This window comes from Cervus canadensis, chromosome 10 (assembly GCF_019320065.1).
Source record: "Cervus canadensis isolate Bull #8, Minnesota chromosome 10, ASM1932006v1, whole genome shotgun sequence".
Lineage (NCBI taxonomy): Eukaryota > Metazoa > Chordata > Mammalia > Artiodactyla > Cervidae > Cervus > Cervus canadensis.
Window position 1 is genome coordinate 46,481,103 of NC_057395.1, and position 13,498 is coordinate 46,494,600.

The following is a 13,498-nucleotide window of genomic DNA, read 5'->3' on the forward strand; positions in this document are numbered from 1 at the left end:
AGAAGCTGATTCTGCACCTTCTCTGTGTCTTTATCTCCACTCCATTCCTAAGTGTATCCGTCTCCATCACCTTAAGTTTCCTGCTCATGCTAGTGACTTATAACTGTGCATGTCTGGTCCCACTCACTTCCTTCAGCTCCAGACCCTCACATCCCCCTACCCATGACACACCATCTCCAAACAGTTAACCTAAAATGTCCTGAGATCACTGCCTGCCTTGGATAGACGGGGAGACCAGCCTCTCAGCCCCGTGTCCACCCCGTCTGTTTCTTTCACATTTTTAGCTCCCTGAATCGGATCATCATCTCTCGAGTTACTGAAGACAAACCTGGGTTCACTTTCTCCTTTGTTGAGAAGGAAAAGAAAAAAAGCAAAGAAAAGAACTCACAGAGGTCTGCAGAAACTTGTGAGACCTTGTTCCCACCCTCATCTCACGGGCCACGTCCTGCCGCCGAGGGTCTATGCGCTCGGCCCCAAACTCGCGGGCCCACTCTGCTCCCAGGTGAGGCCCCCTGCCTGTCTCCAGCCTTGGGCTGTGCCGTGCACTCTCTCTGCCTGGGAGACTCCCCTCTCATCCTCCACGTGGACGGCATCTTCCAGAAAAGCCCTCCCTGGCCCTTGTTTCCAGAATCCTCCCTGCCCCGCCTTGTGCACCTTGGGACAAGGCCACTTTCTCCCAGACAGTCCCTGCAGGGCCCTGCACCCTCTGTGGGGGTGAGGGCTCTGTGGGGCAGGGGCCACACCCTTTGTCCTCACCCAGAGTAGGATGGGGTGAGGGCACCTGGGAGGCGTGTTCAGAGAAAAGGGTGGTTCTTGCTGGGTTATGGGATGAAGACATTTTTATTTCCTCATTATACTTTATACACAAACCTATATCTGTGTTCATCACATATTACCTTTATAATCAGGAAAAGAAAACCAACAATAAAAAAGGCACACAGAAGATGCACTTCTGATGTGGACTGTTGTCAGGAGAAGCTCGATTCTGAGCAACGGTGCTTAGAGGGCTCACCTGTGCCTGACTGGGGAGCCGCAGCCGTCCTGCTTCCTCCCGCACCTGTTCAGTCTGTGTGGCTCTGGATTCCTAGTGAGAGCATCAGAGGATAAGCCCGCAGACTGCATAGGGTCGACGTGAAGGGAGGACCCGCACTTCTGTCTTTTAATCTTGGGTCTCAGTCAGCATTTTCATTGCTGATACTTGATCCTTTTTTTTCTCTCTCTCTTGTCTTTCCTAGATTTTCAGAAAGGGGTGTGGATTTTTCTTTTTTAGCATCTGTCACAGGAGACTTATTGGGGTAAAGGGCATCTGATGTAAAGGGGTTGAATGGAGTTGTGTTTCTGTCCGTGGGGTGTAAACTTTTTCTTGAGCAAACTCCCCACTGATGTCCTCAAATAGCAGAGGGTAAGTGTGGCTGAGCGTGTCTTCAGTCCAAACACATTCGTTCGGTGGATTCATGTGAGTCTCAGCTGCACTGTTGGTTTGTTTCCGAGCAATCAGCAGTTCCCCACACATCGGGGTGAAGCATGTCTCCAAGCTGAAGAAGCCCGAGCATCCACCACCAAGAGTTGCTGCACACAGACTCAGGGTGAACGGTTGGGTGGTCTCATTTCACAGAAAGGAAGTGGGACCCCAGAGGTGAGCTCCTGGACCCCTGAACCCACAGCCGCTCCTCCTTCCTTCCTCCCTCCCCCGCTCCCCGACCCTCTCCCTCAGGCTTCAGCTCCTAAAGAAAGGAGGAAAGAAATAAAAACAAACCAAACCAGTGTGATGACCCCCTGTGAGCCCAGCACATTGGCTTCAGCACTGCCCTGCAGATAAGGCCAGTTCACTTTCCCCTGTGCAGAGGAAACACAGCTGCCCCCAAAGACAGGAAATCTCCTTCCCTGCTCCACTGGTTGCCTGTTGGGGACTCTGCCAGGCTGCATTAAGAACACCCCTCCTGAAGTCCGTCCATTCACCGCCTCCTCCACCTGGAAAACCTGTGTGGCTCAAAATCATGGGTATCACTTCATCCACAGCCTTCTTATGGCTTGAAAATGTGCATTTACTGGGGCAACACCCTGATAAATCCCAGAGTCAATACTTAGAATGTGTATTTTACTTAGCAAAACAGAACGAGATGGTGATAATCCAATCAAGGCCAGAGGGAACAATCCAGTTTGGCCATATGTGCACCAGTTGAAATCCACCAGTTCTCTCTGACATTCACGCACTTCTGACAGGAAACAGGACAGTTCACACTGTACACAGTCACTGGAGGAAGTCTATAGACGGAGTGGTGCTGAGGAAAGAGCACAAGGACTGTGGAAAACACGGCCCCCCTGGACCAGCCAACCTCGTGATTTGCCGTCTGTGTGACAGAGGACAGCACACAGCACACACTGTCACTCCTTGCTCAAAGGATGTGGTCCACTTGCCGGTGTTAACAGCAATGGGGGCGCTAATGCTTATCCATTGTTTTATCATCCACACTTTGCAACACGAGTCGAGTCTTGAAAAGTCTGAGCTTTGAAGTCGATTATTTCACGAGGCAAAAGACTCACCAAGTGGCCTTGTATTACTGCCTCTTCCGTGGTGGACATGCTCAGCAGGGCAGTCCAATCCCTAGCAAGAGCATGGACATTCAGGTTGACCGGAAAGGTTAGCCTCTCCCTATGTACACACAAGCTGTAATGACAGGCTCAGCGAGAAAAGTGTTAAGGGGTAGAGGCACCAGAGATGCTGTAACCTGAGGCAAGGCACTTCTCCAAGCTTTAATTTACTCACATGAAAATGACGATAATGATACCTGTCCTGACATCATCATTGTTATAACACCGAATGAGACATTTTATATGAAAGCACTTTGAAAATTCTAAATCACAACTGACTATAAGATAACTGTTTAATTCCACTGCAGTAATTTTCATTCATGGAATTTGGTACAGAAAATAGCTTTTCCAAAAGAAATCAATCAAGAAAGAATTAGTACTTGCAGTCTATTCATGTGGTGTTTGTATTCTATTCCCAGTAGAAGTTACTTGAAGTTTATTTATATAAAGTTTGTTTGCGTTATATTCCTAGAAACAATATTTGGGTTTCAGAACAACAGAGGTCTGCTCTGGCTGTAACATGATAACCATGTTTCCCAGAAAGCTTATACTGTTAAAGATTCTTTTATAAACTGTTGTTTCAGTGGGGTATAGAATGTAGCTTGTATCAGGCTTCTGATTGCAAAGTTGCTTTTGTCAGTGGATTTCTGGTCATCTGCGGATTCAGTCACTGTGGATGTGTGATTTCAATCCAAGCATCATCAAGCAAATCCCACATTCGATGACACTGGTGCTTTATTCATGCCTTTCCTTTATTCTCAGCACCTGTGAGATCACTTACATGGTTCTTCTTACACGTCTTAAGTAATCGTGTCACTCATCCTCATGATGCTCAAAGCACAGGGCCATCACCCAGACGATGACAATTAGTAACAACAAATTTCTGGCTCCTAATGCAAGTTCTGATCCCAGAATAATGCATCTCTTTTTATATCCAATTAAAACAATATAAGCTCTTGCTATAGAAATGAGATCTGTCATGTACTTTTATTCCACATTTTTAAATAAAATTAAGACTTGGGGGGTATTCATCGACTTCTGGCTATGGAAGGCACGAGAAGCTTAAGTACCCGGCAGCTGCTGGGGTCTCGCCCTTTCTCTCCAAATGCCCAGCTCCGATGTGAGAGGAGTCCCTGGTGCTGTGCACAGTCTCTCGGCCCCCGGAGAGCGTAACTGAAACACAGGTCCCGTGCTGTCTGTGTCCCCCCCATCATGGTCTTCAGTCTCCTGCTCCTGAGTGAGTTTCCCCTTTTCAGGCTGAAGGCTCCATCTCCTTCATAAGGAGAGTGGGAGAAAGTGGAGGGCTGTCCCTTTCTCACTCGAACCCTCCCTGTCCTAACCCACGGGTCGCGGCCCCTGACTCTGTCTACACTTCCAGCCCTGCTCCCCGCTTCGCTCGGCCTCTGCCAGCTCTTCTCCTTCCCCGTGGTCATCAACACCACGCTTTTCTGAGTCCTTGTGTCCTCAAGAAGCCGTCTCAGTCCCTGGAGATGCCCCCTCCTCTGTCCTCATCAAAACCTCCCGTGACCATGTTGCTCGTCTCTCAACTCAACAGCTCAGACTGAGGAGTAGCAGCAGTGGACTGTGTTTGTGTCCCTCCCCACCTCCCACAGATTCATACGTGGAAACCTAGCCCCCACGATGGGATCAGTTACTGTATATGAGGGATGCCAGAGGGCTTCCTCACCGTCCTGTGAGGACGCTGTTTGTGAACCAGGAAGAGGGGTCTCACGGGATGCCAGGCCTCCTGATGCTCTGGTCTTGGACTTCAGCCTCCAGGACTGCGAGCAGCAAGTGTTTGTGAGCCTCACCGTTTGTGCTGCTTTATGATAGCCGCCGCCCCCCACCCCCGCCCATGGACTCGGGCAGCGGGCGCTGGGGGGAGGTCTCCTGGCTCTGGCTCCCAGCTCAGCCACGTGACCTTGAAAATTCCTTCATTCCTCTGTGCCTGAGTCTTCCTCTTTAAATTGGGCTTAGTAAGAATGCCTGCCTCATAGACTCATGCTGAGGATTAAGTAAGGAGATAACCAAAATCTGTGAATAGAACTTTTCACAGACTCTGCACTCAGTAAACGTCAGCTATGGTCATCATTGAAGCAAGGCAGGTGGCCTTAGCCGCAGGCCACAGCAATCCTAACTGCCTCACCCTTGCCGGGTGCACGCTTCCTGCCTGGCCCTGGAGCTCCTGACAGCTCCCTTAGGTCGGAACTGTCAGCCTGTCACCCTGAGTTCTGCCAGAATGAAGTCTCCACCTTCACAGAACAAGCCTGTGTCCCTTTGAGCCCAGGATTCTCCCGTCATGTCTGTACTTCAGAAACAGGTGTGTTTCTTGCAGCAAGGCTGATGTGTCCCTCTCACCAGGCAATGCTTCCTTTCTGTTACGTGCAGCAGCTTCGAGGATGGAAGGGTCTGTCTTGGAGGGGCGGCAGTCCTGGAGCAGACCAGGTCTGTCAGCGCAGTGCCGTGAGCAGCTCCCGCCCCCTCACACCCATCCCCAGGGGCTGCGCGTCCATGGGCGTGTTCCCACCAGTGTCCTCCTGACAGTCCTCGCTGTCACATCCATGCAAAGGCATTGTTTGGGAAGGGCAGAGCCCCCTTCCTGGCTCCCTTCAAAAGCCTCACACGTCCTGCCTGGCAATGTACCAGTTTAAAAATAGACTTTCCCCTTTCTCTGTGCCTGAGGGTGACCTGGGTCAGCCCAGGAGTGTGGTTGTCATGTGGAAGAAACACTGGGTGCTGCCCTGAGGAGCAGTGGCTTCGGCTCACCTGAAAGTCAGAGCAGGATAAAAGGAACGATCTTTGACCTCCAGTCGACAGCCCTCCTCCCAGATCTGACACGATGCTGAAGCAGCCTGGGAAGCCCCACTGTTGCCATGGAGACAAGAGCCTGGTGCCTCCGAGCTGCCACCAGCCCTCCTCCTCCTCCTTTCCAGGCCACGAGGTCCTCAACTGACAGCATCAGGCCGGCCCCATCTTGGTGCCAGACAGCAGGGGTTGACTTTGGTTTTGCTCTTTGCTTACTCTCTTTTTTTTTTGTAAACTACAGGGAAATTGGTTTAACTGTATACCTATTGAGAAACACATACAACCCAAGTCTCTGACCTGACAGACCATACAAGCTTGAGCTGGTTATAAAGCTGTGGGCGATGAGCATGCAAACGCGATGGTTCACAGGGGGCCCCCTGTGGCCTTCTCAGCTGCTGAGCCCTTGTCACACAGGTGGTGGGATTTTGAGGCCGTTGACGCCGTGACACTTCCCAGGGTGACCCAGTTACAGAAACGTCTGCGATTAATTATTTCTGCTGATCTGATGGAAAAAATAAATAAATAAAAGGCGCCAAGGACCTCCCTGGGCTGTGGTTAGATGGTGTGTGGGAAACTGCCCTCAGCTACAGGCGAAGTCAGGGACACACTGCTCGAAGATGAGCAAACACATCTGTCTAATAAGTGCCCCGCTCTCATGCCCCACCTGTCAGAAATGTTTTTATGAAGTCTATTTTTCAGAGTAGTTTACGGTTCACAGCAGAGTTGATGGAAAGGTACAGAGATTTCCCGTGACCCCCACGTGCACAGCCCCCCACTATCCAGATCTCCCATCAAGTGGCCCATCTGTTATCATGGATGGAGCTACACGGACACGTCATCCTCACCCAGAGTCCACAGTTGACATTAGGGTCCACTCTGAGTGTTGTGCATTCTGTGGGTTTGGACAAACGTAGAGTGACATGTATCATACAGAGTTGTTTCGTGTGTGCATACTCAGTCATGTCTGACTCTCTGTGACTCCATGGACTGTAACCCGCCAGGCTTAACTGTCAGTGGGATACTGGAGTGGGTTGTAATTTCCTACTCCAGGGAATCTTCCTGACCCAAGGATCAAATCCATGTCTCCTTCAACTCCTGCACTGGCAGGCAGATTCTTTACCACTGAACTACCTGGAAGGCCCTTCACTGCCCTGAAAACCTCTGTTTTCCTGTGCAGCTCCCAGCCCCCAGCAACCACTGAGTTTTTACTCTGTCCACAGTTTTGCCTTTTCTAGAATGTCTTGTCATTGGAATTATAAACTGTGTAGACTTTTCATATTAGCTTCTTTGACTTAGCAGTGTGCATTTGTTTCCTCCATGTCTTTTCATAATTTGGTAGCTCATTTTTTAAAATCACTGAATAATATTCCATTCTGATGGACCACAACTTATGTATCCATTCACCTAATGAAGGAAGTCTTGGCCAAGCTTCCAGGTTTTTGCAGTTGTGAATAAAACTGCTATAAATATCCAAGTGCAGGTTTTTTATGTGAACATAGTCACAATATTTGAATAAATACCAAGGAGCTTGATTGCTGGATTGTATGATAAGAGTATGTTTAGTTTTGTAAGAAATTTGCTTCTCTGTCTTGCAAAGAGGCTGTACCCTTTCACATTCCCACTGGCAAGGGAGACTTTCTGTTGCTCCGCATATAGTTGTTCTTGGTTGGTTGGTTGGTTTTTACCATCTGTCCATTCACTTTTCTTAAAATGTACCTGAACAGAACTCATTTTCATCAGACTCATGCAGGGAACTTCCAAACCTCAAGCTCATTGCTCAGTCAGAAGTCCTTCTCTCCTAGGAAGAACACTGCGCGTCTCTCCAGGAAATAAACCTGTGAGGTGTGGTGGATATGGGGGCACCCTGCACTTTTATCAAGTAAGAGCCCAATCTATTGTTTATGATGTCTGCATTTACAACATTCTCAAATAAAGATTGAATATCAGTATAGTCAGGGCATTTTTAAATAGTAAGGTGTCTTTGTGTTCACCAGACAACTCAGCTAAATGTTATGTTAAAAGAAAGGTGATGAACAATAGTTTGCAGAAAGCAATGTATTTTTAAGAATCCAATCTGAAATTTTCCCTGTCTTTGTTTGGACAGGGGCCTGTTTGGTCAGTGCTCCACTGTTAGCTTGTTGAGGAACTGTAATTGAATCCTGCAGTAAGAACCTCACTTACTTAAGGTAACCTCACTTACCCTGCCACTACAGGGCCCCAGCTCTGCTTTAGCTCAGAAAAAATGAGACTGAACTCTCCTGATTCCACCATCCACTGATGGCTGCATGATTGCCAGAGAGAGTCCTCATCACACAAAAAGAGCAGGGATGAACAAATGCAAATAGATTGGGAAACTCAAGGGCTCTGGCTTATGAAGAAACAGAAGAGCAGCTTTTTATTTGCTACGTTCAGATGGCACCGGGTGAGAATTCAGGGTTCATCTCTAGCTGCACCGCAGCCTGACTGGGACATGCACACCCATGTTAACAGTGTCTCCAATGGAGCCACAAGCCAGTGTTCCAGTGAGAAAGGGGTCCCCCGGCATCCCGAGCCGCATCCAAGATGGAGAGGACAGCCATCACCAGCGCCCCTCTTCCAACCTGTGGATCACAGGGGTGCAGGCACGTGCTGTGGGGGCTTTGCTGCTGAGCTCAGACCAGGCCGTGGGGACGCGCCGGTGGGAGATGGCCATGACTGGTGCAGGCATGTGATTCCCCACCTGGTCTCTGCCTTGCAGGGGGCAGGACGCAAAATGCTACTTACTCGAAAGTGTGAAGAGTGAAATAGGCATGAAGAGTACAGACACAGAGAATTGGGCCTGATGATGAGAACAAGAGGAGCTCAGAGGACTGGGACGTGTGAAATTGTCTCCACGTTCAGTGTGGGCACACGCGTCCAGAATTTCAGGAGAGTGAGCAGGCGGCCACATGCCAAGCCCCACCAGTGAGTCCACAGAAATTCCTCTGATCCTCTATCTTAAACCCTCTTGTTCTTCCTGATTTCAGAGGGACAGGATGTTATATTCTCTATGTGATGCTATAGAAGAGATACTAACAAGGGATTCATGTCTCAAATAACAGTCTGACAAGGTTTTGAAAGAAGTTGAATGGAGTAAAAATAAGGGATTCAGAAGGATGGTAAGGGAGGCAATGCCCTGCCACTGGGCACTTTCTCAGCAAATAATTCAGTTTTTTCCTTTGTTAACAGGGATCTACTTAGAAGGTCCTACACTGCTATGTCTGTTTCTATTGTTGGCTCCTGACAGAAATGCACACTCTTCAGACAATATTAAAATATGAAATTACAATGTTGTTATCTTTATACACATGTTCTCCCATGCCCTGTAGCTGGAAACACTTTTCTATTCAAGTCATGTTTACAGCTCACTGACTTAATGACATCTTCCTCATTTGCACTTGGTTTCTTACCAAAAAGTGTTTAAAAGGACTGAGCAGAGCCCAAAAGGCAGAAGCAAATAACAACTGCCGAATTGAAAGTGGTTGGATCAGACTGGGAGTGAAGCCAGTCATGGTAAAGGTAGAAGCAGAGAAATCACAGGAACAGGAAATAAGAGAGTCCTCGGCACAAATAGACTTGTGAGAAGCTAATTGCCGGAGAATTCATAGTGCCTGAAATAAACCCGGGGAGACTGCATGATCCTCCGTCATGCATAAAAGCTTGACATTTGTGATAAAATACTCCACATATAGCAGGAAGATTGGAGCCCGTCTTCAGGGCTCAGTTCTTTAAATCACAGCAGATAGCTTGCCGGAATTGTGGGATCACACTGAGGGGGTGTCGAGAGGCAGAAAGGAAACAAAAATAGACACTGCTCCGCCGTGAGGAGCGTGCATCCCAGAAGGTGGCTTTTGAGCTGCGCGGGGCGGCAGTGACAACAGCTGAGTCTCTTCTCAGATGCAGAAATGGCGGCCAAGACAGTGAGGGGTTCGGTCAATCCAGCCTTTTCCTGGAGGAAAAACTCAGAACTTGTATTTAGTGTCACACAGCCTCTCCAGGATAGAAGAGAGGCTGCTATTTGCAATTATCACAAATGATTGTTTATTACTCAGGAGTTTGAAGGAGACTGTGCAGAGATTACATTCCAAAGGCTTGATCGCTGAAAATGCTGGGGTTGGAACTATAATTACCAGGGTCCTCAGAGCTGTGGCACCTCCTCGGGGATCATTTGCATAAACTCATTGCCTGAGGCAGTTTCTGAGAACAACTGTGCCCTCACTGTCCTGCTGCAGGAGGGTGGAAGGCTTCCTAGGTTAAGATTTTGGTGCAAGTCCTTGCTCACCAGCCTCTGAGTGGCAGAAGCTTTATAGAAATAAGCACGAAGTGTTGTTTCCCTGTTCTCATCAAATATCTGGGATGAACACAAGTGCCTTTTCTTACTCTTCGTGGGGTTCTCGAGGCAAGAATACCAAAGTGGTTGACATTCCCATCTCCAGTGGACCACATTTTGTCAGAACTCTCCACGATGACCCATCCATCTTGGGTGGCCCTGAACAAAATTAAAAGACATTTGTTCTGAGGATCGGGTGGAGAGGGAGGTGGGAGGGGGGATCAGGATGGGGAATACATGTAGATCCATGGCTGATTCATGTCAATGTATGACAAAAACCACTACAATATTGTAAAGCAGTTAGCCTCCAACTAATAAAAATAAATGAAAAAAAAAGAAAAAGAAAAAAAAAAAGACATTTGTTCCTTGGAAGGAAAGCTAATACAAACCTGGACAGTGCATTAAAAGGCAGAGACATCACTTGACTGACAAAGGTCTGTATAATCAAAGCTATGGTCTTTCCAGTAGTCATGTATGGATGTGAGAGTTGGACCATAAAGAAATCTGAGTGCCGAAGAATTGATGCTTTTGAACTGTGGTGTTGGAAAAGACTCTTGAGAGTCCTTTGGACGGCAAGGAGATCAAATCAGTCAATCCTAAAGGAAATCAACCCTAAATATTCACTGGAAGGACTGATGCTGAAGCTCCAATACTTCAGCCACCTGATGCAAAGAACTGACTCATTGGAAAAGACGCTGATGCTGGGAAAGATTGAAGGTGGGAGGAGAAGAAGGCGGCAGAGGATGAGATGGTTGGATGGCATCGCCAACTAAGTGGACATGAGTTTGAGCAAATTCCATGAGATAGTGAAGGACAGGGAAACCTGGTGGGCTACAGTCTTCTGGGGTCACAAAGAGTCAGACACGACTTCGAAACTGAACAACAACAAATCATGAGCCCCAGTGGAGGTGCTGAGCCCGGAGACTCTAAGCCAGTGGCTTCAGTCAGAGGTTGACTGTGGTGATTGTGGGAACTCATGTTATTGGAAGCCAGAAGATGGAGGAAACCAGAGGCTGGAGTTGGAGTCAGAGAATCCAGAGTTGGAGTCCCCACTGCCTGTTGTGCGGGCCCCGTGAAATAGTGGCTGACTCTGCAGGCAGCATTCTGGGTCTAGAGGACAGGCCCGCTGGAACCTTTGGCAGTAGAGCATGCAGGAGAGGGGCTGGAGACGAAGGTCAGAGCAGAGACGGGCGGCCCCAGTGGAGAAGGTGGAACTAGGTCCCAGTTTGCCCAGGACACGCTGTCTTACTGTATACTCCATCCGCCCACATTGCTTATGCCGCAGACTGGAAGAGGGTCTGTGTGTCAGCAGAGCAGCCCAGTGGGGAGAAGACATACTTTCAGAAAGGAGCTGAACCCAGGAGGGCAGTGGGGAACCACCCGTTCACCTGCAGAGCTGTTAGCAAGGCAGGCAGCCATCTGCAAAGTCCTCCCCAGGACTGGATGGCACCAGGGCCATAGGTGCTCCGGAGCGCTCATGGGCTTCCCTTCTCTACCTGAGAAGGAGGCACAAATGGCATGGGGACAGCTTGCCCAGTGTCACAGCTCCCTGTTGCAAATCCTGCCCCCCACTGCCCACACACACAGCATTCAAACTGACTTTTCCTGTACCTCAACCACCCCCCCCATGCTGAAAAAAGACCGATAATTCTTTACCTTAATTTTATTTATGTTAGTAATTGTTTGCTTGACAGTCAATTTGACTACTAACCTCATAAGCAAGGAACCCCCAGCTTGCCGATCACAGATGAGCCACAGAACCTTCAGAGCCTTGAGATTCACCTTGCCAGAGATTCACCTCATCAGAGATTCTCCTGTGATCGCTTGGCTCAGGGCAGTTTTCAGCGACTTTAGCGGCTCTGCAACAGATTACATGCCCGTAAATTCACTGCACAAATACCCTACGGCAGCACAGGTTGTTTCCTGAGCAAGTGCTGACTCTGGTGTTTATCAGTCAAGAGCAGGAAAACAACAGCGCCGCCATACGTGCCCTCCTTGATGATGTTGTGTGACTCTGTTAAAAGGAGACCCTAAAATGCTCAGAGACTTAGCTTAAAGGGAGAATAACCCACTGAGGGTGTCCTTCCCTCTCATGGCTGGGACATGTAAGGTGTCAGTTGCTCAGTCGTGTCCAACTCTTTGTTGACCCCATGGACTGCAGTCTGCCAGGCTCCTCCATCCATGGGATTTTCCCAGCAAGAATAACAGTCTCAAGTTCTGTACTGTAATATCTTGTAAGATTCCTCTTATATCAGTGTTCTATTCTTGCCTGATCATTCAGAACAGGTTTTTCAGGTTCCTGGGCACAGTGGTCTCTTACCAACTAGTTGCAGGAACAGGCGGGTTGTGGCAGGTTATTGCTCTCAAAGACACGATCTTAGCACATTTCTCTGACATCGTGTGAACATAACTAGGAGGCAGCTGACCATAAGCACAGTGTTCTTCCATATCTTGGTGCCACTGGGGCATGCACCAGCATTCCGTCCCCATTGTTCTAGTGTCATGAACTCCGAGGGGTAGATGGACACAGTCCCTGGCTCTTCTTCTCCTGGGCGGAGCTGCTGGGCGAGGAGAACAGGCCTCTGTACATGGGGCAGGTGGCCGTCACTTTCCTCCTCGCTCTTTGGGAGCTAACAGACTTGTCCTTGACCTTCTCTCCCATCAGATTCCTCAAGGGATGGGCTGACGTGTATTATCTTCTCCCAGGAGCAGAGGTGTGAAGAATAAAGGCGCTTGTTCCACACTTCATGAAATTTCCCTCATTTTTGCCTCAAACCTGCTCCCTTGGGAATCTCACAGCTGTTCAGATGAATGTTCACATTCTTATCCAGTTCCATCATTACAGACATTCTTGTTCATTCTTTCTTTCCTCTATGTTGGGATTGGCTGTTATGGGCTGAATTGCACCCTTCCCTCCCCCAGTTCATGTGTGAAGGCCTCACCCTTGTACTTCAGAGTGTACCTCTGTTCGGGAACAGGATCTTTAAAGCAGTGATTAAGTTAAAGTGAGGTCAGGCAGTGGGGCCAAGATCCAGTATGACTGGTGCCCTTGTGAGAAGAGACCAAGACACAGACACCCACAGAGCGACGGCCTTGTGAGGACGCAGAGAGAAGGTGATGTGGACAGGTCAAGGAGAGTGGCCTTGAGAGACATCTCCCCTGACCCCAGGATCTCAGACGTCCTGCCAGCAGGACCATGGACAGTGAGTGTCTGTGGTTTGCAAGCCCCCAGCCTGTGGTGTCTGTTCAGCAGCCCCAGCAGAGAAACGGTAGATGTAGTGAGGGATTGTGGAGATAAGAGACGAATCAAAAAGCAGAAACTCCCTCCCCACCCCCAAGCCCCAGGTGGGGACACAGCAGAAGGCAGCCTCCTGTGAACCAGAAAGTAGGTCCACACCAGACGTGAAAGCTGCGAGAATCTTGGCCCCAGGCTCTGGCCTCCAGACTGGGAGAAATCGGCGTGTGTTGTTTGTCAGCACCTGGCCGGTGGTGTCTGCAGTGGCCACCGGGATGGACTAAGACACCCGCTTCCCTGAATTTGTTCTATATTTCATGGCGTTCGTGAGAGATCTTAAAAGTGAGGTCCCAGTCTGCTGTCTGTCCAGTGCTTCCTGCCCCAGTTACACATAGAAAGGCTGTGTTCAGGGCCCCCGGGCAGGCAGAGGGGTCCATCAAGTTGGTGTTCTGACACAGTCGGGCCCCTGCATTCCTCCCAACTGCCCTGGGGACAAGACGCGGGTTCTCAGCCGGGCT